General features: G+C 44.8%; 1 long non-coding RNA gene across 1 annotated transcript; it reads left to right on the top strand.

The window, feature by feature from the left end:
* Nucleotides 1–420: 420 nt before the first annotated feature.
* On the top strand, nt 421–25,263 carry LOC147995721 (uncharacterized). The gene is made up of 4 exons (XR_015684646.1): nt 421–659; nt 6,850–6,936; nt 14,561–14,801; nt 24,052–25,263. It is a non-coding gene; the product is annotated as an uncharacterized LOC147995721 (long non-coding RNA).
* The last annotated feature ends 1,872 nt before the right edge of the window (nt 25,264–27,135 follow it).

The raw sequence follows: 27,135 nt of genomic DNA, 5'->3' as shown, positions 1-27,135 counted from the left end.
AACAGATAGCTGTAATGGGAACAATGATTAAAGAACAAAGGCAGCGCTGAGACATGTGGGGGTTGGAGGGTGATCAGAGGCAAAAAAAACCGGGGGCACATCAGTAACATTTCCAATAGGGCTAATGTAGTGACTGACCTTAATAGGGTTTAAAATGACCATGGAGTCAAACCTCTTGGCATGCGTGTGAAAGATTTTCTAAATTGGGATTTTTTTAAAGCATGGATGGTACCATTCCATGGTCAGGGATCCTCCGTAAGAAGAGAAAGCTAGTTGACCACCAACATTCATCTCTTTCTGTTTTCTGATGGTGGGTGAAATGTGACCAGTTCCCTCACCCACTAGACAACCCAAGGTCCCTGCTGCAGTGGGCTGTACCATCGAACTGTGAGCCAAAGAAACTCCTCCCACTCTTACGTTGTTTGGACAGGCATTTTCCTCCTGCAACAAGGAAAGTAGATGGTAAAGTTCAGAAGCAAAAAGTCAGAATACTTTGATTGTCAGTGGAAGTTTAAAAGTTAGCAAAGCGAAGGAAACTACCAAGTGAAAAGGAATCCGGGAAAGAAGTGAGACCAAGGAAGGGAGCACGTGGGTCACAGGGAGAGGAGCACAGTAGAAGAGCCACGGTAGAGAATAACCGTAAAACACAAGCTAGCGAGGTAAGACAAAAATGAAGTCAGCACACAGATGTGAACACACACACACACACACACACACACACACACACACACACACACACACACACACACACACACAAGGTACCACTGTGAAACAAAAGTAAAACTGAGCATATAACTAGTCAATAGTTTTCCCTTGTAGGGCGTGACAGCTTTCTGGTCTCCTGACTTCACTTTCTAAGCTTACTTTACTGAGAACAGCTCTTTGTGTCTCTGGAGTTTAAACAGGTTAGACCGGAAGGGTTTGTGTGCGGTGACCTGCTGGGGTTCAAACTGGTTCGACAGGAATAGGCTGCTTGCAGACTACCTTCTGTTGGTCTCTTCTGCAGTTCAATTCCCAGGCGGCAGCATGGCTTTGTTTGCTGTTTGTTTGTTTGTTCGTTGTTTGTTTTAATTTTCCTTTTTAGCTACGTGCGTACGTGTGGGTATGCGCATGTGCATGAGGTGCCTGTGGAGCCTGAAGAGGTCGGCAGGTCCTCTGGAGCTGGAATAACAGGCCTCAAACACGGTGCACCTCCTCTGGGAGGAGGGAGAACCTCTTCTGGCAGAGCATGTTCTAACTGCTGAGCCATCCTTCCAAACCCCCAGAGCCGGCTTTTCTGTAAGAGTTTCCTAGCTCTAAGCAAAAGTTGCCCCCTGGAGATAGTACCTTTCCTGCCAGCCACTGCCTTCTTTGTGTGCCACGTGGTCACATTTTCCTTGCCTGGATTTCAATTTCCTTGTGTCTTGTGGGTGGCAATTATGCTGTATTTATCTTTGTAGCTGGATTTCCTACTCGTCCCAGAGTTCAGGCTGTTTTCTTAAGTGTCCCTCAGAATTTCTGTGAGTTTGTTTGTGGGCACGGAGTTTATGTTCGTCATCTTCTGTTGGCTATTCTCCTGGTTTTCGGAGTCGTTACCTACTTAGTCAGTGGAGGGGGAACTGCATCATGCTTTCTCTTCTCTCCAGCAGAGTAGGATGTCTCTCCCCCTCATCACAGCCTATAGCCACAGTGAAATGGCCTTCTCCAGTGTCCGGAGATCTGCTTGAGGATCTGTGCTGTCTGAAGTTTTATTTCTATTGTAATTGCTTCTGGAGATTTTGATCTGGGGAGGGAAGATTCTTTCCCTCCCTTACCACTTCATTCGAAAAAAGTAGGGTCTGCTGTTTCCTTTGCAAGTCTAGTGTTACCCCAAACTTGGGGGAGCCCCACATGGGATGACATGTTACCAGGGAAGTTGGGATTCCTTTCTAGGAGTTGGTTTTGTTAGTGAAATAATTTATAAACAAAGTTGAAAAGAAGCATGAAGACAATTAGAATTTGAGAGAGTAAAAAAGGAAAACCCCCGATAGGGTGGACACACTATAAACTTGGACAGCCGCTGAAAGGTGGAAGGTAGAAAAAAGGAAAGAGAGAAAGCCACGTCGTTCAAAAGCAGCCACGTGTATGGAAAGCATTGTCAGAGAAGAAATGAGAAGCTCAGGGCGCCCAGGAACATGTGCCCAAACTTTGGACAAAGAGATAGGAAGAAGAAAAAGAAAAATCGCGCCTTTCTCAGTCAGTTATGCTCCACAATGTTCACTATGGAAGCTCTGTGAATGTCTGCTCAGATCATCTCACGAGGGGATCATTATTCCTCCCCTCTCCTTAACTTGGCATTGGGAGCATCGCCTCCCAGCGCGCTAATCTCTTGGCCAGGCCATGGAGAAGCTCAGCTGGATTAACATTCAAGAATGTTCTAATCTTGGGAGCAGATCAGAATGTCATGCCCATCCCCTGGGCCAGAGGTAGTTTCCACTCTTTAGACCACAAGGACATAGCATTCCCTTCATGGTCCTTCCCAAAGCTGTGATATCCACCCTCCATGGCTTCCAAAACTTCTGTAACTCTAAATGTTAGTACTTTTGGATTCTATCTACTCTTTTGCCGTCCATTTATCTGTGACATTTCTTTGCCTCACCCCGCCTCTCCTGCTGTCAGATCAAGTGTTTGCTTTCACATGTCTCTGCTCCATCATCTCTCTCCTTCCCGTACATTTTTTGCACTTTTATTTTAAGGCTTGGTTAAGGAAGTCTTCTTGGAGGCTGGCGAGATGGCTCAGTGAAAACATCTTGCTATGTGATGGAGCAGAGTTTGGAACCCACTGTGAGGGTCCCATGAATACCTGCAACTCTAGCGCCAAAGAAGGCAGAGGGAGGAGGAGGAGCCTTGGGATTGATTGACAACCAACTTAGCTGGAAAAATGCAGACTCCAAGCTTAGTTACAGACCTCGCCTCAAGAAGTAAGGCAGGGAACGATAGAGGAAGACACCTCCTGGCCTCTGCACTCATGAATAGATGCACTAAACTACACACATGTGGCGTATGCTATATACCCCTCTCTCTCTCTCTCTCTCTCTCCCTCTCTCTCTCTCTCTCTCACACACACACACACCCACACACACACACACACACACACACACACAATATGAGTAAACAAACAAGGTCTTCTCTACCACTAAGATTTAGAATTACTTTTATATATTATAAGGAGATCTAATCTTTTTTCTTAAATGTAGATCTAATTGTCTCAGGATGATTTGTCTAGTCTTTTCCATTGGTGTGAAATATAATTTTTTATTAGGCTTTCATCACTTTGTAGAAACAGATACATATGTGGTTATATTGTTCATTTTTTAAAAGATACCACCTTAGTGTTCTGTTGCTGTGAAGAGACATCGTGACCACCACAGCTCAAGGCATTTAATTGGGGCTTGTTTATAGTTCCAGAGGTTTAATTTATCATCAGCGTGGTGGGAAGAATGATGGCAGGTAAGGTAGACAGGGTGCAGGAGCTGAGAGTTCTACATCCGGATCCACAGGCAGCAGGAAAAGAGAGCCACTGGGCCTGGCTGGGGATTCTGAAACCCAAAGCCCAATCCCACAGGGACACACTTCCTTCAACAAGGCCACACCTCCTAATCCCTCTAAGTAGTGCCATTCCCTGATGACTAAGGATTGAAAAACATGAACCTAGAGGAGCCATTCTTATTCAAATCATCATACATACATGCATACATACATGCATGCATGCATACATACATAAATACATACATACATACCTAAACACACATCCCCTCACATTTTGGGTTAGCATGTATCATGCAGCTACATCTTCTGCCCAATAATATATTTTAAAACATTGAAAGGTCTTTCTAAAAATTATTTTTAAAAGTCCTTATTCATTTTCTCTTCCATATGAATTTCAGGATCACTACATGCTGATGGTGGTTTGATGGTGTTTTGAGGAAGTTGGGAGGAGGTGGGTCTGGTAGTTCAGTGCAGGGGCCTGAAAGCAAACAGTTCTAACCCTTGTCCAGAAATGGACCAATGCAACCTTGGTTCTCTCCTGGCCATAGACTGGGAATTTGAGAGAGAGCTCCGTTTTTGTTTGTTTGTTTGTTTATTTGTTTGTTCTAAAGATTTATGTTATTTATATGAGTACACTGTAGCTGTCTTAGACACACCAGAAAAGGGCATCAGATACTATTACAGATGATTGTGAACCACCACGTGGTTGCTAGGAATTAAACTCAGGACCTCTGGAAGAGTAGTCAGTGCTCTTAACCACTGAGCCATCTCTCCAGCCAAAGCTCTGGTTTCTTATTGCTTGGCTCCTAGATAAGGACTCAGACTTGGAAGCTGCATGTGATGGTGTGAATGAAACACAAGTCCAGACACCAGTCTGTTTTGGTGAACAACTTTGGAGCCGGATTTCTAGATGTTCATGTTCAATAACTATACTGATTCATCCTATCTCCCAAAAAAATTTATGGCTTCAGTGGACGAGGGATGACACTGACCTCTTAGAGGCTATTGAGGACGAATACCAGAGTTTTGTTGAGGCTCACAAAGGGAAAGCTCATGGAATGAAATCTACCTCTGGCCCTGAATGAAGTCATTCTGATTCTAAAGATGAGAACATTATATATATTCATCTTCTCTCTTAAACGTTAACCTAGCTGTGCCTCTCCATCGCCTGGCCAAGAGGTCACCACTCAGGAAAGGTCGATAGACCTAATACTAAGGAGAGGGAGGAATAATTATCTCTTTAATGGGATAATGTCCTTATCCTCCGCAGAAACTCTGCCCTCCGAGCAGTTATTCCCAGAGCCACTGCCACATAACTCTGCTAAGCAGCCTGCTTTTCTAAATTCCTCAGAAAAGTTAACTTTTTCCCTTTTTTTTCTTCCCATAGTCTTGTCCAAAACCCCAGGCATGGTTTTCCAGATGGTCTGGATCGGTTTCCTTGAAGCTTTGCTGCACGCATGCGTGCGCACAAACACGCACGCACGCACGCACGCACGCACGCACGCTTTGCAACGTGACTGCCGCTGAACAACATCTTCCTCCTATGGGAAACTGCTAACATTTATAGTTTTCCTACTCTGTTGTTTTTTTCTCAGACTTAATAAAATGGTAATTTTACTAACGAGACCGAGAACTCATGAAAGGAGACCCTCGCTCCCCTAGTAACACATTTCATGTGGTTTAAAAACACTTATTTTAGATTGTGAATATGTGGTCGAGGGCGGTAGGTGTGTGGGAGTGGGGTATGTGCATGTTAGTGCAGATGCCTGAAGATGCAGGAGGCCTCTGACCTCTGAAGCTGGAATTGCGTGTAGTTGTGAGCTGCCCACCACGAGCGCTGGGACAGTCCTCTGAAGATTGGTCCACACTCCTAACCACTGACCCATCCCTCCAGCGCCCCCCATACCCTATTTTTAACTAATCGGTTTTTAAAGAGGTGTGTCCAGCCTCTAGCTGAGCATTGTATGTTTTTGATCTGTTCAGGTCTTCCTTTTAGTCTCACAGTAAGGCTTAATTTGCTTCTCTTTGTAGTGCCTATGAATAACTGAAATATTAGAAAGGTATTTTATGATTTGCTGGTTACGTTGTACGATTAGTTATTGTTTGAATAAAGGCAAGCAAAAGTCAACCTTGATACTTTTAGGACCTTTCCCTGGGATTTCATTAAATGCTTGAGAATGAGGTTGTACAAGCCACAAACAATGGCAATTCTGTTTCCAATTCTTATAACTAAATCCCGTATCTTGTAACCGATTGGTTAACTTGTAGCTGGCAATAGTAGCCAGCATCTTTGCCTTGTCCTTCCTTTTGGGTGGAAAAGCTTCTAACACTCCACCAGCCCTTTCTGTGCCAGGTTTCTGGCAGACATCTGCTAACAAGTCAAGCAAATTTCTAATCCCATTTTGTTAGATTTTCGTAACTTTTAATTTTTTTTCAAACCTTATTTTTAACCAAGTTCTTAAACACTTTAACCTCCCTTGTAGCCCGCCACCCACCGGAGGTAAGTGGAAAAGAAAGGATTGGGGTGGGGCGGGGGCAGTGGACCTGTTTACTAAGTTTCTTTGGAGCAATTCCCGTCTGTATTGTCTGGAAATCATCAGTTAAGTTCACAGATACACCAGCAGTCCAGTGCGACAGAGTTGGGTCAGCAACAGTGGTGACTTGACCGAGGAGAGACAGCGAGGCCTCGACCTCAGAGTCAGCAGAAGAGACCCACAGGAACACCAGAAGTTCTCAGCTGTGCCTCTCTCAGAGAAGCGAAGATCAGCGAAGATGCGAGGCCCATAAACGTTTCGCAGCTAGCTGTACCAGCAAGCCGAGCGAGCTCTGTCTCCATCACTCTGTGGAGTCCTATTTATACCCTCTTGGAAGATCATGCGTCTTCCAAGTGCATTGCCTCAGCACGTGCATCCAGGCGAGTCTGATGAGTCCTGAGAGTGCAGCTCAACGTTCCTTCATGTGTTTGCCCCAGCAAAACACCATCCAACCGACTTTCCAAAGAACCCTTAAGTTTTCCACTTCAGGTTCTGCTTTTAATCAATACTGCATGCCTATCTAGTCTTACTAAATATTTTAAAGAGACCACGGAAGGTTTACCCTCCAATGGAACAGAGTAAATTATATTGATGAGTTTTCTAATGTGGAACAATGTTTGCCCTCTATGACGCATCTCTACATGACTCTGACTTTTGTTTTCTTGCGTGAGGCGGAAGGAGCTGACGCATGTGCGTGTGTGCATGTGCGTGCGTGCGTGCTTGCTTGCTTACCAGTGTACATGCAGAGGCCAGAGGGAAATGTCAGGTGTCTTCCCCTCTCACTCTTCATCTTATTCCCTTGAGACAGGGTCCCTTGCTGAATCTGGAGCTATGATGGCAGCAGAAAGCCCCAGGGATTTGTCCTATCTCCGTCCCTCACAGTGCTGGGTTACAGGTATGTAAGCCTCGGACAGTGCTTGCCACGGATGCTGAGGGTTTAAATTCAGGTCCTCAGTGCTCGGGCAGCAAATTCGATTCCTTTCTGAGCCCCCTCTCCAGCCCGCAGGCTCGCACTGGATTCATTGTCGGTTTGCTTTGTTCGTCATTTACTTAGACTCTGTTTTCATAAATGAGATAAGCTCACACCAGGCCATTTCGGCCTTATGATTGCAGAATCCTGGGGGCAGTTTAGGTCCCCAGACAGACAGAGTTAGGTCCCCAGACGTCAGGAGGATTCCTGCCCTGCCTTCACCCTGAACAGAGTCTCTTAGGTGGGATAAACTAAGCCATAAGCTGTGACGGTATCAGCCTGAGAAACTGATGGGGCCTTAGATCTGGTCTTAAATATAGATTTAGCTTAAATAATTTTAAACCAACTTTCTCTAGTGATTTTACTTTTTGGGCCACTTTGGTAGTTTTTACTTTTTGGTCTCAAAAAAAAAAAAAAGTCTCATGTGAGTTCTAAACTTAAAGGATATAATATTGTACATAGTATACTTTGTCCCATTATGTTAAAAATCTGTCACCGGTAACTGTAGCTTTTGTTATTTTTTTGTATCAAAAATAAATTATACTTTCTTGTGTTGCTGAGTCTTGCCACCTTAACTATTTATTTACTTGAACTGGATTTTTTTAAAAATCTTTAAACCAGTCTTTTCTTTTCTTTTTTTATTAACTTGAGTATTTCTTATATACATTTCGAGTGTTATTCCCTTTCCCGGTTTCCAGGCAAACATCTCCCTCCCTCCTCCCCCTTCTTTATGGGTGTTCCCCTCCCCATCCTCCCCCCCTTGCCGTCCTCCCCCCAACAATCTAGTTCACTGGGGGTTCAGTCTTAGCAGGACCAAGGGCTTCCCCTTCCACTCGTGCTCTTACTAGGATATTCATCGCTACCTATGAGGTCAGAGTCCAGGGTCAGTCCATGTATAGTCTTTAGGTAGTGGCTTAGTCCCTGGAAGCTCTGGTTGCTTGGTTGTACATATGGGGTCTCGAGCCCCTTCAAGCTCTTCCAGTTCTTTCTCTGATTCCTTCAACGGGGGTCCTATTCTCAATTCAGTGTAAACCAGTCTTTTCAATGACCCCTGTCCTGACCGGGGCATCTCTTCCGTCAGAGAAACACTACTGGTTGTGTCTCTCAAAGGCTCAAATGCAAAACTGACAGTCAGCAGCCGATCGATAATGCTATTAGGAGACGGTCCCGCCTTTGGAGGTGGAGCCTAGTGGGCGGAGTTAGGAGTTAGGTTGTTGCGCTTTCAGGCCCTTGCCTTAGAGTTCTTTTCTGCACCGACTCAACTTCATCCCCTTGGCACTTAGCTCCGGTTTCAGGACTTTACTTATCGTCTTCTCTGTTGTTGGTTTCCCAATCTATGTCTCTCTGTTTGACTTATTTGCAGACAAGTATTTATTTGCTATTTCTCTGTCGATATTTCGTGATTAGAACAGGACTCCGGAGATCTTGCCGCAAATTTGTGTTGTGTTCAGCTACCCACGACCTGTGAATGGCGGTTTTGTTCTTCAGCTTTCTCCTTGCCTTCCCTCTCTCGCATCCCACCCCAGCAAATTCTACTGATTCCACTGTCAAAACTCATCACTTCTCACTACCGTCTTAACCTCACTCTGGGCTGACTGATCATCACCTCTGCATCCTCAACACAGCTCTCAGGGTTGGTCCTGTTAGGTGAAATGTCAGTTTATAGCACTCTTTGCTAAGACTCTCAGTGGTCTCCTCCTCCTCTTATGGCCAAACAAAACCATTACAAAGGATTTTGTAGAGAGGTTCCGGCCCCTAGCTCTCTGACCGACTCATCTGACCTGTGATCTTCTTCGTCTTCTCTACCTTCTGCACACTGGTTATACTGACCGCATCAACTATTCTTGAGCAAACCTGGTCTATCCTGTCAAACTAGATCTCCCCTGAGGCTAGAGTACACCTTCTCGAGACATCCGTAGGGCTTGCCCACTGCATACTTCAGTTTTCTGCCCAGATATTACTTCCTTAGGAAAGGCCTTGTTGACTATACTGTCTGAAATTTCCACCCACCTCCATCTCTTCAGTTCCCTCCAATGTTTACTTTTCCTCTCTATCGCTTGTTACCATTAACCTAATCTAGCTTTTGCTTGTGTGCTTTAATTACTTTTTGAGATAAAGGCTTGCTATGTCAGAAGGCCTGGTCTTGAACTCCAGGGCTCAAACGGACCTCCCATCTTAGCCTCCTGACTGATAAGCCCATAAGCTTGTTCCACCAAGCTGGGCATGAACTTTTTACTGATATGTTAATTGTGTCCATCGATGGATTACAGTGTGGCAATTCAGTATGTGTGTATACAATGCATAATGATCAAACCAGAGTAATTGTCACTTGTGTACCTGTAAATATGTCATTTCTCTATACTGAACACCTCCTTTCTGGCTCTTTATAAAATGTATAGGAAATTGTTGTGTAGTCTCCCTTCTATGGTACAACATTTGAATTTATCCCCCTTTATAAAACTATATTTTGGTGACTCTTGTCCAGTCTTCTCTGTCCTAGCTTTCTCTCCCGTCCTTAACCTCCAATGACCACTGCTCTTTCTTCTAAACTTAGCTCATTCCTGTTCTCCTCTTTTATTTATTTATTTTTTAAATGTTTATTTATTTATTGTATATGAGTATACTATAGCTGTCAGACACCAGAAGAGGGCATCGGACCCCATTACAGATGTTTGTGAGCCACCATGTGGTTGCTGGGAATTGAACTCAGGACCTCTGGAAGAGCAGCCAGTGCTCTTAACGACTGAGCCATCTCTCCAGACCATCCTCTTTTAAATATAAGCTCCACAAGAACAGAAACTTTTATCTTTCCTTTATTTCTACCTTTCTACTACCAAGGTCCCGAAGACTGTTGGCACATAGTAGGTTGCCAACAGAGAGCTGTCGAATAAAATAACTGAGTTAGACTCCAAAGTGTTGTTAGGAAGACAATGAGGGTGTAGAGTGAGACCTATGGGGCAGTCATTTTCTGTGAACATGGACCCCAGTCCACATACGGAGATGGCAGAGTAAAGAGGGGATGAACTGGGTCCAGTGGCTAGGCCACAAGATCTCTGAACTGCCCTTCTCTGGGCTCCATGTTATTACAGAGAAGCTCAACCTTATCTGAGCAAGCCATTGTTGTTGGGTGTCTGTTGTGTCCATCAGACCATGGGTGGTGCCAGCTACTGATAGCAGAAGGTCAAGAATAGTCTGACCTCTGACTAGAAAAGAGAAGAGAGCTCTACTGTATCAGTCTTCAAGGAGTCTCTGAGTCCAACACAGCGAGTGGGAGCTGAGCCCGTCAGGAAGCTGATAAAGAGTAAGAATAGGACGAAAGAGAGAAGCAACTGGGATTGTGGAGCTAAAGGTGCCTGGAGAAGGGAACAGCGATGGGCAGACTCAGTTGTTGATGAGACGTGCCCAGGAAAGGAGCAGGGGACGGCTATTTTGATACCTCCTGTTTCTCTGAGGCTATACTATGACCGTGTGTGATGATTCTGGTGTCGCCTGGCTGTGTAGGTGCTGCTGTGAAGGTGTGCTGGGGGATATATTAGCATTGATAACCATTTGTTTTAAGTAAAAGCAGGTTGGCTTTAAATAGCCTCATCCAACTGGTTGGAAGCCTCTATAGCATATATTGTTTTCTGGAAAGAACTCCTTTTCCAGACTAAAACACTGGCCTGCCTGCTGCTCCATAAATTTCAAACTTACCAGCCCTACAGTCGCATGAGCTGGTCCTTTAAAGCTCCCTCACCTTCTGCCTCCAATTCACAATCCGTTGCTAGAATCCATTGACAGTTTATAAATTTGCCCAACTATGTTTTTTAGCTACGTTCCAGGAAGTAGAACCACTAAGTGGTTGGTGTTCATTTAAGGAACTGTGATGCTATTGTTGACTTGCTTTCTAGAAATGGCATCTGAGGCAGTCATACGGCGTGGGTGGAATGCATGGGCTATGTAGGTTTCTGGACTCACAGCATGAAGTCGGTTTTTATGGGCCCTTTCCTCTTCGCTGTTGTTGGGAGGGATATTTGTACTGCTTTCGATGAATATTGAGTTTTGAAGCTTTTTTGTTTGGGGATAATATGCCTTCTTAAAGATCTCTTGTTTTATATAGATCTCTAAAGAAATTACTTGCATTTGAGACAATTCTCTTAGTTATGGCTAACTTTCCTTCTACTTGAAAAGACTACAGATGCTTAGACTAATACAAACTTCTCAACTGCTTGGCTTTTGCCTATGTCTTGTGTATTTATTTACGTGTGTGTGTGTGTGTGTGTGTGTGTGTGTGTGTGTGTGTGTTTGCATGCATGTGTAAAGGTGTCAGTCTGTCTACAGTCTGAGGGAATGTCTGGCCCAGCCCTGTGGGAGGGTTCAAGTGAAGGGGAAAGGGACCGAGCAGGGAGTGGAAGTGCTGCTGCCCCTGCTGCTCTGCCCCTGCTGCCCTGGCAGCCACTGTTGCTCTGAGAAGCTGCACTGGCTGTGTTGACCTTTGGTCAATGCAGAGTACAGGAGCTTCTAGTGGCAAAAGCTTCGGGAGAGCATTCTCTTCCCAGGCAGTGTTACAGCTCTGTGACAGACACTCTCAGACAAGGGAGTTATTCTCACACACTTTTATTCCTCTGGATGGGATCTTATATACAGTTTTGGGGAGGGTTGGGTCTGACAGCAGGTGCTTCCTATTGGCTTGGCCTGAGATGTTGGGGATGCCTCATCTACATGAGGAGGGACTTATGGGCGCTGTCCCTGTGTGACTGATGGTCACAATTCTCTCTTTGGGGCACTGTGGCTATGTATAGGGAGCAGGTGAAGCTCCTACTGCCCCTTCTGGGTCTCCAGGGCTTCAAGCCCTAGCCCGACCTTGCCAGGCTTCCTCTCACAGTCCACTGCTCCATAGAGGTATGGCAGGAGTTGTTTCTTTCCTTCCACCATGTGAATTCCAAGGGCGGTCATCAAGGCTTGACAGCAAACATCTTTATCCACTGAGCCTTCTCCTTGGCCCCAATTTTCTTTATGCAGCACCATGCCTTTCATCTAATATTGAACTTTTCCTCATGGTTTGTTTAGTCCTAAACATTTTTCAGGCAACACATTTGCAAAACAAAACAAAACAAAACAAAAAAAAGTGTAACAGTGAAGGTATACCTACCAGTCTTTTCCTTTTTTTTTTTTTTTTTTTTTGTGGAGCTGAGGACCGAACCCAGGGCCTTGTGCTTGCCAGGCAAACGCTCTACCACTGAGCTAAATCCCCAACCCCAGTCTTTTCCTTTTGAAAGCTCCAAGACAGTCATTTATTGTAGCAACAATGGCCACACATATAAATTCTGTCCTTTTTACATAAAGAGGACACAAACCACCTCAGAAGTAATGGGTGTAGTTCTCTGTTTTGGATGGAACTTACAGTGTTAATAATGGTTTTAGCATTCCAGTCTCTCTCTGGATGCATGGGAAAGTCTTACCATGTTATTTGTCCCAAAGCCTTGTCTGGTTTCAGTTGCTGGGGAAACCTGTTATTCAGCTGCTAAAAGCTTAGAGATTTCAGAGAGAAAAGGAGAAAAGCGGGATGGTTTCTTTTCTCATGAACACTTGGCTAAGGCAGGGCACTGTGACGAGTCATGAATACAGCTTTAGCGTCAAGTGATAAGTGTCAGAGAGGAGAAGAGGAGGTGACAGGTTCAAAGTAGATCGAGCACTTAAAGCTCCGCATGTTATCCCCAATTCTGTGTTGATTGGATAGAGACTTACGTGAAAGGTTTTTAAAGTGGCATGATTGATTTCTTGCCTTATTACCTCCATCCAAAGCAATGCAGAGGAACTGGAGTTGAAGCTCAGTGGCAAAGTAGTTGCCTGGTATGGGCAGATGCCCTTGGGTTCAATCCCCAGCACTAGGAAAGTAAGAAGAACTAAGAACAACATAGATGAGCTTTGGCTTCTTCTTGTTGTTCTTGTTGTTGTTGTTGTTGTCTTAGCGTCTCTGGAGGGTTGGTCCATTGGAACAAACAGCCATACATCACTAAAGGACACTAATCGAGATGGCGCAGGCGCTGTCATACCTAGAGTAGTCTGCCTGTCTGTGCACCTGTATTAGTTATTCTTCAGAGCTGTGGTAAAATACCATAACCAAAGGCAACTTATGGTAGAGTTTGTTTTGGCTTCTGGTTGTAGAGGGGTAAGAGTCCCTCATGGCAGTGAGGCACAGTAGCAAGAGGCAGGCATGAGGGCAGGAGTGGGAAGCTAAGAGCGTAAGAGCACGCATCTTCACTCAAAAGCCCAGAGAGACGAAAGGGACAGTGTTAGGAGGCTTTGAACTCTCAAAAACCTATCTCCAGAACTTTCTCCAGCAAGGCTGCACAGCCCAAATCTCCCCAGACACTGCTACTGAGAACCAAGTGTTCAAAATGGAAGCCTGTGGGGGAAATGTCTCATTCAAATCGTGTGTGTGTGTGTGTGTGTGTGTGTGTGTGTGTGTGTGTGTGTCTGTCTGTCTGTCTGTCTGTCTGTCTAGTATCTGTAGCTCTGGGTTCATGGTGAATAAAACATGAGAGAAAGCCAAATATAAGAGGAAAGTGCAATCTTTTTACCAGCCTAGCATACTGTTTCATAGAAACGTACTTTTTTAAAAAAATGATTTATTTTATGTGAGTACCCTGTAGCTGTCTTCAGACACACCAGAAGAGGGCATCGGACCCCACTACAGATGGTTGTGAGCTACCATAAGTTTGAAGGGAATTGAACTCAGGACCTCTGGAAAAGCAGTCAGTGCTCTTAACTGCTGAACCATCACTTCAGCCTCATAAACTTACTTTTTAAAAAATTGTTTTAGATTTATTTATTTACTTTATTTTATGTGAATGGATGTTTTGCTCACATGTATATATGTGTGCCATGTGTGTGCCTGGTACACACAGAGGTCAGAAGAGGATGTTGGATCCCTTGACGCTGGAGTTACAGACTTTTGTGAACCACTATGTGGGTTCTGGGGATTGAACTTGGGTCCTCTGCAAAATCAACAAGTATTCTAAACCACTGAGCCATCTTGCCAACCCCTACTTTTGCTCCAGCCTCCAGAGTCCTAGGATTAGGGGCATGCACTGTCATACCTGGCTAAAAATGTTTTCCAAGAAAATTTTTTCAGTGCTGGGGTTTGAACTTGGGGCTTTGAGCATGATAGGTAAGAACTCTCCCACCAAACCACATTTCTAGCCTCTTTGTTCCCCCAGTATAGATGTAGTTTCGTTGAATATTTTTAAAAGGTGTTTTTATTTATTCCTTGAAAACTTCATACACTTATACGATGCATTTTCTTTTCTTCTTTTTCAGTGGTGAAAAGGTGTCTGTTTAGAAGTAGCCAGATGGGGGCTGGGGATTTAGCTCAGTGGTAGAGCGCTTACCTAGGAAGCGCAAGGCCCTGGGTTCGATCCCCAGCTCCGAAAAAAAGAACCAAAAAAAAAAAAAAAAAAAAAAAGAAGTAGCCAGATGGAGCCAGCTTAGATGATCCTAGTTTTGTTGGCACATCCAGAGAGTCATTATCAGGAGCCAAACAAACATACCTTTTTCTCTCCCTCAGGTCCTAGCGGGCTATTGACTTTGGTCACATCAGTGTCATAGAGTCTTCACAGCCTGTTTGATCTGGTGCTTGCTGGACCTGACCCCCTACAGTGAACACAAGCTGCTGTCTTCTGTCTTCACAGCTAACTCAGCGCTCAGGAGGAGTTGATGAGGACGTGGTGCTCAGACTTGGTTCTCCTGGGCTCTTTTGAGGGTATTTGTGCTGCCTCTGGAGCCGCAGGGTCTTGGGCTGCCAGAAGGTGGGTAACATGGGGCTCTTTCTTTTTTTGTGGTGAGGATGCTGAATTTCAGCACTGTCTTCTTAGCTTTCAAGGCCTTCTCTTTGACTTTGGCCTTGGGGGTTGGGGGTAGGGGCTTCCTTTTTTGCTTTCTGTGCCATCTGGGCTGAAAGGGATGCCTATCTATACAATGGTTTGTTGGTTTTGTTGGTTTTGTTTTGTTTTTTGGTTTTTTTTTTAAGATTTATTCATTTATTATATGTAAGTACACTGTAGCTGTCTTCAGACACACCAGAAGAGGGCATCAGATCCCATTACAGATGGTTGTGAGCCACCATGTGGTTGCTGGGATTTGAACTCAGGACCTCTGGAAGAGCAGTCGGTGCTCTTAACCACTGAGCCATCTCTCCAGCCCTGTTTTTTGGTTTTTTAAGACAGGGTTTCTCTGTGTAACAGCCTTGGCTGTCCTGTAACTTGCTTTGTAGACCAGGCTGGCCTCGAACTCACAGGGATTAGCCTGCCTCTGCCTCCCAAGTGCTGGGTTTATGGGCATGCGCCACTCCACTTGGTTTATCCTGTGTACTTTTAATCTATCTGTCTACTACTGCTTTCCCCAGCTCACCCTACTGCTTCCATCCCAGTGATGGTTTATGAGTATGAGTATACCGTCCTCCCATTGATGCCCAACAAGGCCATCCTCTGCTACATATGCGGCTAGAGGATGGCCTTGTTGGGCATCACTGGGAGGAGAGACCCTTGGTCCTGTGAAGGCTCAATACCTCAGTGGTGGGGAGAGTGGGTGGGTGAGGAAGCACCCTTATAGAAGCAGGGGGAAGAAGGTTGGGGTAGAGGTTTGCCCGAGGGGAAACCAGGAAAGGGGATAACATTTGAAATGTAAATAAAATCCAATGAAAGAAAAAAATTAAAAAACAGTATACTGTTAATAAGAAAAACTAAAATATACTTGTTAGTTGAAAAGCCAAAAAGCAGCATGTTCCTGTACAGATCACGCCGAGCCAGCACAGTTCCCACGAAAGAGGTCCTTTATTGAAGGGCAGTGTGTGTGTGTGTGTGTGTGTGTGTGTGTGTGTGTGTGTGTGTGGGTGTGTGTGTGTGTGTGTTGGGGGGTTGGAGAATCAAGGAAGAGGAAAAGAGAGAGATGGGTCAGGGTCTCTTTATCTGGGCTGTGGTGTAGGTGACCCAGGTAATGGTGGGCACAGGTGAAGCAGATGAGGCATGTGTAGAGGGTGTGTGGTGGTTGCCATGGCAACAGATGCAGGAGGGTCCTTGTCACCTAGGGGTGATGTCACCACTAGATTCAGAGGCGAGTTGTAAACGAATTTGGTACTAGCAATAGTTATGTAAGTTAGCATTCCATTACTGTGACAAAACACATGATAGTCAACTTCTAGGGAAGAAATATTTGTTTGTCTCAGAGTTTTGTAGGTTTTCTCCATGGTCAGCCTACTGGGCTCACAGTCGGCAGGATATTATCATGGGGGCACACAGTGAGGCAACATCTTATGGTGGGAGCACACAGTAAGGCAGCATTGTAGGGGCACATAACAGAGGCAACTGCTCTCCTCACAGTGGCTGGGAAGCCAGGAAGAGAAAGCGAATGGGCCGGAGTTCCCCTTCCAGTGCATGCTCACTTCCTTCTCCTCGTCACTCCTTCACTGCCCGGTAGTTCTGTGGACTAAATGAGTCTTAACATGTGGGGACACTCTGCAGAACTGTATTGAAAACAGTAACACAGTCGCTTATTGTTGTTACCAAGTATTATAGACTCAATGCAGACACGCAAGGAACGCGTTACTGCTGTACAGCATTAAGACAGCTGTGATATCCCTGGAGAATGGGACTTTTCTTGCTCCGTTTTAATCTTTCCACATCACCTTTATGTACTTGGTCTATCATTTTGCACTGCATGACATTGTATGCAGAAACTTAAGCTAATTTAAGTGTCTTAGAACAGTGACGCTGTGTCCCTTCTGCAGTCACCTCTACACACTGAAGGCCGCCTCCTCGGCACCGCCTGCTGTTTTCTGTGCTGTGAGCGGTTGGCCTTCAGGAGCACCTCTCTTCATCGATGGCAGACAGGGAGTTGTCTACTTGTCAGTATCTAAAGTCGTTTCCTGGGCTAGCTCTGCTCTGTCTTTTTTCTGTCTCCTAGAGCCCAGTGGGGCTCTGGTTGCCTACAGTGGCACTGAGGTCACAGTCCCATTACTGTCTGTCTTCCCTTTCAGGTCTCAGTGTCCATTTCTTTCCTGGGTCTTGTCCCAAATACATGACCTGTACTTGAATTCTAGCTTCAAGGTCAGCTTCTGAGGAACTCCAAACTAAGACCGATGTTAAAATAAATCGGCCTGCTTGTAAAAGTAATGGCTGATGTCTATCGAGGACTTATCTTGTGCCAGACACCGTCCTAAGTACATCATCCAGTCCTTACAGCATCTCTTTTGGGCACTACTGTTATTCTCAGTTTTTAGCCGAGGTCCACAGAGCCCTTAAGTGTTAGTTACAAATCATGAAGGATTTAAACCTTGATGAGCTAACTCAAGTGCCCGTGGCTTTAATTACATATGCCCTTTGATACAGCACATCGACTTACTTCAAGTCATCTTCACTGGTTCATATTTTATAGGCTTTGGAGAACATTTTGCCCATCGGGGCTTGCTGATAGATGAGCTTATAGATTTTTCTCTGTGATCTATCAGCAAAGATATTGCATAACGTGAATGCAATGGGCTGCTGTCATCCCGCAGAAATCAATCTCGTCCAAGAAGCTTTTCTTTTTCTCACCATTTCAAACAGTTGAGTGGTGTTTGCTTCTCCTGGTTCAGTACAAGTCTATCTTTGCCAGCCAGGGAGGCCTGTTAGCCTACTTGTTTACAGTGTGTGGTAACAATTTTGCAGATGTATGTTCTTGCTGATTTTGTCAAAACTAGCTGCCCCGTTTAAAATTTATTATATGATAAGTAAAGGTCACCGTTTCTGTCGCAGTAACCAGTTGAACGGGAATAGGCTTCTAGCTGACCAGACGCTGGGTGTGGAGTGTTCATTTCTAGTTTGAAAGACAGCATTTCATGGACCCTGGGTGACCCTTACTTGAACTGGAATATTCTGCTGGCAGCTGACCTTGTCGGGCTTTTCTTTTCTTCCTTTGTTACAAAATATTATCCTCTCCTCTCACCTCCCCTGTTGTTCTGAAAACAGGAAAACAAATGTTTTGTGGTTCCTAGAAAATGTTATAAAGTTGTTTCCCAAGTTAGGTCATCACAGTTACAAAATTTCTGTTTTGAGAGAAGACCTGGCCAAAACCAACAGAACTGAGGGTCAGTTATTATTTCAGGGGAAAAAAATCCTGAGACTAGCCAGGGGTTGCGTCTCCCTTTGCACAAAAAAAAAAAAAAAAAAAAAAAAAAAAAAAAAAAAATACAGACAGAATTCTTCCAGCTGGTCCGAGACTATTTTGAGAATATCTCTTTCTCTCTTTGCAGAGACAGACTTTGTTTACTGGCTGACTTTTCCAGGTTTTGAAATTGCCCTATAAAATATTGGAAGGCATTTTAACTTTATAAGGCAATTTATCATAAATTAATTTTCAGGAACTTTCGAGCCCATGTAAAATAAGAACCAAACTCTTGAGTCATAGCCTCCAATTTTAGTTTAAGATTTTAAAGATATTTTTGCTGATTACTGATGTGTGTGTGTGTGTGTATGAGAGAGAGAGAAAGAGAGAGAGAGAATTTGGGGTGCAGAAGTGTCACAGTTGACATGTAGAGGTCAGAGGACAACCTTTGGGTCTTAGTTCTTGCCTACCCTTCTGAAGCAGGGCCTTTTTTGTTGTTTCTGCTGCTCTGTGTACTCCAAATTGAAGCTAGCTACCTTATTGGAGGTTCTCTGTTCTCCTCCTCCTATCTCACAGGAGGAGTGCTGGGATTACAGCTCTACACCACTGGGCCTGGATTGATGGTTGATTCACTTCTTCCTTCCTTTTTTCCTTTGCTCCCTTCTCACTCCCCCTGCCCCTTCTCAGGCAGTAAGGCTTGCATGGCAAGGGCCCTTACCCACCCAATCATGTCATGATTTCCTCATCTAAGTTTTAAAACTTAGTTTAAGTTAAAACTAAGTTTTAAACTTCTAGCATCAGTTAAATTAATATGCTCAGAAAGTCCAAATTCTTTCTTTGTGCTCACAGAGGCTGGGCAAAAGATGCCATCAGGTTTTTTTTTTTCCCCTAGAAGTTTCAATCATTGAGAGTTGACATTATTAAAGTAAAGACAGTAAATAGTCATAATTTTTGTTGAAACAGTAAATAGTTATGATTTTAACAGTTCACTTGCCAAGATGAAACCGTCCTCACCTGCAGACTTTGTCAATTCCTGTGGTGTTACTACTCTCACTGTGACTGATTTCAAGTTGCTAATGCACACAGCAGATTCCTGCAAGTTTAACAGTAGGCCCTCATGAGCTGCTCAGAAGCATCTCTACACAGTACAATGGAAGACTCAGTCAAATCATGTCCCCTAAGCAGACTTGGGCTCTTTGGTTTGCTATTTTTGTGATATCCTGGAATATAGAACAGAGTTTACTAGAACAGCGCATAACAAACTCTGGTATGAGTGACTCATATAGATCCAGTATGCATCTCCATCTTAATTTTCTGTTACTGTAACACAACACCTGAAAGTGGGCAATTTATGAAGAACAGAGGTTTGTTTCAGCTTCTGGCTTTGTTTTTGTTGTGTTTGCTTTGACCCGTAAACACTGAAGCCAGGGCCTTTCTCATGCTAAGCTGTCACTCCAGTTTCTTCTTCTTCTTCTTCTTTTTTTTTCTTTTCTTTTTTTTTCGGAGCTGGGGACCGAACCCAGGGCCTTGTGCTTGCTAGGCAAGCGCTCTACCACTGAGCCAAATCCCCAACCCATCACTCCAATTTCTAGTGTACAGGTTAAAGAAAAAAAAAAATCTGTCATGGCTGCTTTTGAATGACAGCTCAGATTTCTTTTCTTCAGGAATGGACATTTGATAACCAAACAAACCAAGTAGATTCGTGCAAAGGCTGACACAGGAAAACGATCAGTTCCTCACAGTGTAATGACTGCTGCAGGGACTACTGGCCAAGCTTCTTCAGAAGGGACCCAAGGTCAGGTAGAGTTCACCCCCTTTTCTCTCACAAGGCTTAAGGGGACATGGTGCATCATGTGGGAAAGCCAGTCGAGAGAGCAGAAATCGAGAGAGCAGAAATGGAAGTTTGAAACTGGTCAGGAAGTGCAGCAGTCAGCCCTCTGGGCCTCCAGCTGCAGGCATAATATCTATAGGCTCTAGTATGTACGGGAGATGGATAGGGCCTGCTTTTTTGTTATGCTGGGGCTCCAGGATTACCAGGGCTGATGGGGTTACCGGAGTCATTACAACCAGCAGGAATCAACAGGACCTGACCAAATTGGTTGATAATACCAACCACTGAAGCCTCTAGGACATCCTCGCTGCCACCTTGTGCATAGCTCCTGGTTCATCACCTTCAGGCCATGTCTTTAACACTCTTGCTTCTCTGCTGAAGTCTTCCAACCGACTCTCTTCTCCCTTGGCTCATGGTTCTCGAAGCTGGGAAGTGCAAGGTCACGGTGCTGGCATCAGCTACCTCAGCAGCAGGCCTCCTGTTGCTGGACACATAGAGGAAAGCTGGAGAGCAAGTGGGCAGAAAGGCAGGAGACAGGAAAGTGGTGCCAGGCTCCAGAACCACTACTGCACCCCTGGGAGACGTGCAGTACTGTGCTCATGGGGGTCTTGTCTTGGGACACAACATCTGCTGACGAACCCTGCCTCCGAAGGCTGCCAACCGCTGGGTGAGGAGGTAGTTCTGTGGCAGAGCATCTGCCCCGCATGCACAGGGTCCTGGGTTCCATCCCAGCACTTCAAAAAGTGACGAGACAAAAACAACGAGGACGACAGAAAAATGAATCCTCTAAATGTTCCAGTGTTTGGACTTTGGAGGATACAATTGTGTCTTTGCACTCTCCCCTGGGAGAAAACGCCCTCTTTAATTATCCTCTCCAAGTCATATAGTTAGGGTCACCAAGGCCAGTCCAAGAGCATTTTAGACACAAGGGCCACTTACGGCCCTGTGGCTGGGGCGAAGACTGCTTTGTTCAGCAATGGCTGACCACAGAACAAAATAAGTAACTAGAGCGGGTCTGGATGCCGACTGGGTTTTGTTTTAGGCCAATATCTGAAAAGCCACAGCCTCCTTGGAGGAGGTCTGGGACGTGTCCTCATCACTTAGAGATCTCTTCCTCTCTCCCAGCCCTTTTCGAAGGACTTAGCTTTTCCTTCTCTCATGTCTTATAAGCACAGTCATTCTGCTGCCTGGTGTAGAAGCCCTGTGACTAAAGATGAATTGGGGCTCTGTCCCTCGATAGGTCCTCTCATGATGAAAGATGACATAAATCTAGCTATCGACGTGGAGAAAAGCAGAGAGCAAAGTAAATTTAAGATTTGAGGCTGCTGCTAAATTTGACTCTGCCCTTTGAAACAGTCCAGTCAGCGAATCTGGAGTGGGAGGCCAGGCTCTCCTCTGAGCTGCTGATAAGAGTCCAGGCAAGGCCTTATCTTTGTACCCAGAGAAAGTTTCAAGATGACCCTCCCAATTGCCAACAATCTCATCTTTCATTTTGAGATTCTAAGGTTCATTCACACCCCCTCACCAATCCCCGCCTTTTATAACCAGGCTTCTAGGTTGTGTCAGAAGTTTTAGTAGCTGATGAATGAGATGCTGGGTTCCTTTGAGTTCCCATGTAGCTAATGGGAAATAGATGGGATAAAAAGAAGGCTTAACAGAAAAAAGCTTAGGGTAGGGATAGTATCTGGGGTTATGGGCAAGGTCAAAGAAATCAACAAAATACAGCCAAGTCCCAGGGAAGAGTATCCGTGGGAAGCCATTATTATTTTTCAGCCTAGAGGTGCACGAGAGGAGCCTGGAAGGTATGCTCGCAGCAGAGGGAACAGACAGAGTCCTCTTGGTCTGTCAGTGACCCCACATGCCAATCTGTACAGGGGGCAAGAAAGGCAGACGGTGCGACCTGGGAGGACATATGTGCATGTGTGCGTGTGTTTGCACATGCACGTGTGCGTGTGTGTGTATGTGTGTGTGTGTACATGCACATTAGTAATATGCCTTCTGAAGCCAGAACGGGGCTTCGGATTCCCTGGAGCTGGAGTTATATGCATCTGTGAGTTTCCTCATGTGGATGCTAGGAATGAAATACTGGTCCTCCGCATGGGCACAGTCTTAACCATGGTCCTAGGCACTGACCCTTCTCTCCAGTCTGACATCTAGGGTTTGTCATGGAGAAGGGTGGAGGGCAGAACTCTATGGATCCTCAGCTGGCAGACGGCCTTTGAACTGAGGAGCATTATTGTCTGCCCCACCTTCCTGAAGCTATAGTCTAGAAGGAACAACCCAATTGGCAGTTCTGTCAGGATGGGGGAGAGCTGAAGCCTGAGTGAAAAGAGTGATAGCTTATAAGGGCCTGAGTGAATAACAAAGAAGACCCCTTGAGGTCTGTCTGCATACGTTAATATGTATAAGTGGTTGAATGGAAGGTCAGAAGGTTAAAACAGGTAGGTCTCTGAGTTTTGTTTTTTTGAGACAGGGTTTCTCTATGTAGCTCTGTCTGTCCTGGAACTCACTCTGTAGCCTAGGCTGGTAGAAAACTCAGATATCCACCTACCTCTGCCTCCCATGTACAGGGACCAAAGGTGTGCACCACTAGACCCTGCCAAACTGGAAATTTCACCAGAAAGTTTAGGGGCTGGGGAGACAGCTCAGCAAGTAAGGACATTTGCTGCCAAGACTGAAGACTTGAGTTCTGTCCCTGGAACTCATGTGGTGAAAGGAGAGAACTGACTCCCACAGATTGTTCTCTGACTGTCCCCCACATGCTATGGCGTGTGTGTGTGTGTGTGTGTGTGTGTGTGCATGTGCGCACCCCACAGCACAGAGAGACAGAGAGACACCCAGAGAGAAACTAAAAACTAAATCTAAATTTTCTTTGGGAGTTTAAGCGGGAGAGTTGGAGATTAGAGCTTAAGGTATAGTCTCCACACATCCCTTCCTGTACTCCTGGGTGGGACTTGAAACAGCTGATGAGACTGGCAGCTTAGGATACCATTCTTTCCAATCTCAGCCAAATCTAGGCAGACGATCAACCTTGGATATGTTCCTCTGTGGAATATTTTAGTCAGTCTCATCTGATACCATGGGAAAGTAGTGCTAGTCAAAACAAACAAACAAACAAACAAACAAACAAACATCAGACAAACACCAGACAAACAAACAACCCTCACTCTATAGAGTTCGCCAAACAATGGCCACCTCAAATGTACGCTTAAGCTTGTTTTCTTATTTTTGCTTTTGTAACAGGATGCCATGTCTGGCTGGCTGGTTTTGACCCCATTCCTCCTGTATAGCCAAGACTGCCTTGAACTCCCTTTCTCTTTGTTGTGAGTGTTTGCAGGGGTGAGGCAGGAGAGCTGACTGTGTGTTTAAATGTGAGTGTGCCTGTCTATCAGAAATGCCTTCCCAGGTGTCTGTGCTCAGTTCTGGGGCATCCATCTCCTAAGTGATGCAAAGCGGGCTTGAAATATTCTCTTTAAATTTTTTTAAAAAGATTTATTTATTTATTATACACAAGTACGCTGTAGCTGTCTTCAGATACATTACAAGAGGGCATCAGATCTCATTACAGATGGTTGTGAGCCACCAGGTGGTTGCTGGGATTTGAACTCACGACTTCTGGAAGATTAGTCAGTGCTCTTAACCACTGAGCCATCTCTCCAGCCCTTAATTTTTTAAAATTACATTTCTGTTTATTTATTTTATATATGTGGTGTGTGTGTGTGTGTGTGTGTGTGTGTGTGTGTGTGTGTGTGCGTGTGTGTATCACAGTACAGGTATGAAAGTCAGAGGATAACCTTTGTGGGAGGGTTTTTTCCTTTTACCTGTGGATTCTGGGTTCTGGGGCTAGAACTCAGGTCATCAGGCAAGCACCTTTGCCTGCTTACAATGAACCAAACAAGACTTAAAAAAAAAAAAGATAGGGTCTCATTCTGTAGCTCTGGCTGGCCTGAGACTTGCCCTCTAGACCAGACTGACTTTGAGCTCAGAGAGATCTGCCTGCCTACCACAGCCTCTGATTTAAGGCATGACCATCATATCCAGTCTAAAATATCTGCTTAAAAGTTTTTCCTTTTTTATTTTTAATTTAGGTGTGGGTGTTTTGTCTGTGTATGCTGCCCGTGGAATCCAGAAGGAAGTGTGGGATCTTCTGGGACTGGAGTTACAGATGGTTGCGAGCCACCATGTAGATTCTGGGAACTGAATGTGGTCCTCTGCAAGGGCATCAAGTGCTTTTAACTGCTGAGCCATCAAGGTTACATCTTAAAGAGATGCACCGAGCGGATCTCTGGTTACCAGAGGGAGACTGATGTCCACAGAAGCATTAGCTGTGAAAGAGGCTTCTGTACACTCAGCCAGGATGGTGGGCCTCCAGGGACAATGACACATTTCAACATCCTAGAGGTCTACTACTCAGCCCTACTGAGAAGGGCTACTTCTCATTCACAGCCAGAGTGAGGATGACTTGGTGTGAACATCAGTGACATCCTAAGGATGTGTCCCATCGTCTTAGGTGCGAGAAACGTTAAGACTTGGTATTCCTTCAGATCCCCGCATGATGAAGCCCTAAGGCCGACGTCAGCACTGCTCAGAGCTCTCAGTGACAGTGTGGTTGCTGAAACCACATCTGGGGCATCAGTGGATAATTTCTTGCATCTTTAATTGTTATTAAGAAGTATTTGCTTTAAAGTTACTTAGGGATGTGGCCCCTGGTCAATTTATTCTGCTCCAGTGGATGTGTCCTCCTCACCCACGTTAATATAAGCAGCACTAACCAAACTCAATGGGTTGTTTGTTTAAAAAAGAAGAAGGAGAAGGAAGAGGGGAGGGGAGGAGAGGAGGAGGAGATGAGAAGGGGAGGGGGTGGGGAGCAGGAGAGGAGGAAAGAGAGCTGGAGAGATGACTCAGCAGTTAAGAGCACTTGTAATCCTTACAGAGGACCTAGGTTCAGTTCCCAGCACCCACATGATGGTTCACAACCACCCATAACTCCAATTCCAGGGGATCTGATACCCTTCCTAATTTCCATGGGCATGAGATATGTTCATGGTACACATACATACATACATACATACATACATACATACATACATACGTATGTACTGGCAAATACCCATCACGTAAAATAAATACAAATTTTAAAAAGAAAGAAGTCTTAAGTTGGGAGGGAGTCTCGGGAGGGACCTGGGAGGAGTTGGAGGAGGTGTGAGGGTTACATAAAATCAAAATACATTATATACGTGTATGAAATTCTCAAATACTATATCTGTCTAGATGTATAAATATACAATCTATTTGCTATCATTCCAATTTTCCTGAAGTTCTTGGGCTCTGAGGCTGTAAGTTTTTCTTTTGTTACAATGTCAAACTTACAGAAAACCTGAGGGAAGAAGTGAGGGGCATCCTCTAGACCCCTGACCAAACCCATCAGTTCGTTACATTTCGGTTGACTTGCTTTGTTACTCTATGAGTCTATTTGTATGTGTATAACTACATTCCTACCTCTCTATTCCTAACCCAGAATTCCTAACAACAGTTTTCGCATGTCCTAAATACAATGATCAAGATGAGGAATTCGCTAGTCCACATTCCACATTCAATTGTTGCAGTAATGCTCTCTCCAGTATTTCTTGTTTTCGGCATCGCTCATTCCGAGAAGTCAACTGTCCGCACATAAATTTAGGTCATCTTATCCTTCGTTTGGTCAAAGAGAATAGGAGGCTTAGCACCTTATTGCCTTTGGAGTGCTTGACTATCAAGTCTCGCCAGAGGCTTCTCGAAGCTTCCAGAAGCCTCTCGGGGTCCACTGTATATGTACAGTTGGAGTGTGTTGTCACCCTTCGCATTAACTTTCCGCTACTGGGACACTGAGCATGCGCTGCAGTAATTGTTTAGCGATGGGGCCCGGTTGGACCGTGGGCTACATTAACAGGGATCCCAGAGCCAAGAGTCTTCTAGTCTTTCCAGGCTTTCCCCAGAAAGGCTTCGAGCACTGCAACGGGGCATATGCCTGCTGCCCTCTGGTGGCAGACGTCTATACGTCATGGGAAAGGATGAGAGCAAGCGTCACAGGCCAGGCAGCTAAACATCAGACCTGTCCTTCTGGCCTCGGAGTCGACCATCTGACATGGAGGCGCTACAGCGCCTCTCTGGGTTTCAGACGGTTGTCTTCTTCCCCTGTGTGCCTGTGTTCTCCTCCCATAAGGACGCCAGCCATGTAAAGGCACACCCTATTTGCAACAGTTCTTCCTAACTGCCTTTTTAAAGGTCCCGTCTCCAAGTGAAATCACATTCTTAATGGGTCAGGAGTTAAACATGTGAGGTGTGTGGTGTGTGAGTGGTCCAGAGGAGGTACAATTTTAGCCCATAGCAAGCAAGAAGAACGTATGAGAATTTTTTTTTTAAAGATTAAATCAGTCATTAAATAAACAAAACAAAAAACCTTGGTTAATAAACATTTTTAAAGTGTCCAATATCATTAGCCAGCAGAGAAATGCAAATTAAAACTGCTTTGAGATGCCACCCCGTTGAAGGCCCAATGGTATTAATTACCAAGGAATCAAATTTAGATGTTAAGGAGCACCATCCCTCTCTATTTGTCAATGCGATGTTTCTCACTTGGGATTTCCAGGGTGCTTTCTCATGATTATATTAAAGGCATACCTGAGTTATACAGGCCAGAATACAAGCAGGAAAGAGGGTGCTTCCTGTAATTATTCTGGGATAGCGAATGTGAGTTGCAAAGGAGAAGTGTGCTGACCTCACTGTATCTGCGATCGGTCGTTTCCTTTTTTTTATCTCCATACTGAGGTTGGTTAAGTCACTTACTAAAGTGGTGAGTCCAGAATTTAACCTTGTGTCTTTTTGATTCTAATAACACTCATTTTTTAAACCTGTACCCAAAACTAGTTTCTTTTACTTTTATGGGAATGGTTTTTTTTTTTTTTTCTGCATGTATGACTAATGTGATGGTGTTGGGGCCCCTGGAACTGGAGTTATATAGGCAGTTGTGAGTTGCCATGTGGGTGCTGGGAATTAAACCTGAGATTTTTGAAGCATAGCCAGTGAGTGCTGTTAATCACTGAGCCATCTCTCCAGCCCCCAAACTAGTAGCATTTAATTCTTTTTAGTGAAACTGTCCTATGGCCTGTGGAAATTCTCTCCTAACATGTCTC

The sequence above is a fragment of the Rattus norvegicus genome, chromosome 3, assembly GCF_021556685.1.
Source record: "Rattus norvegicus strain SHRSP/BbbUtx chromosome 3, alternate assembly SHRSP_T2T, whole genome shotgun sequence".
Lineage (NCBI taxonomy): Eukaryota > Metazoa > Chordata > Mammalia > Rodentia > Muridae > Rattus > Rattus norvegicus.
This window is presented reverse-complemented; position numbering and strand designations above follow the sequence as displayed.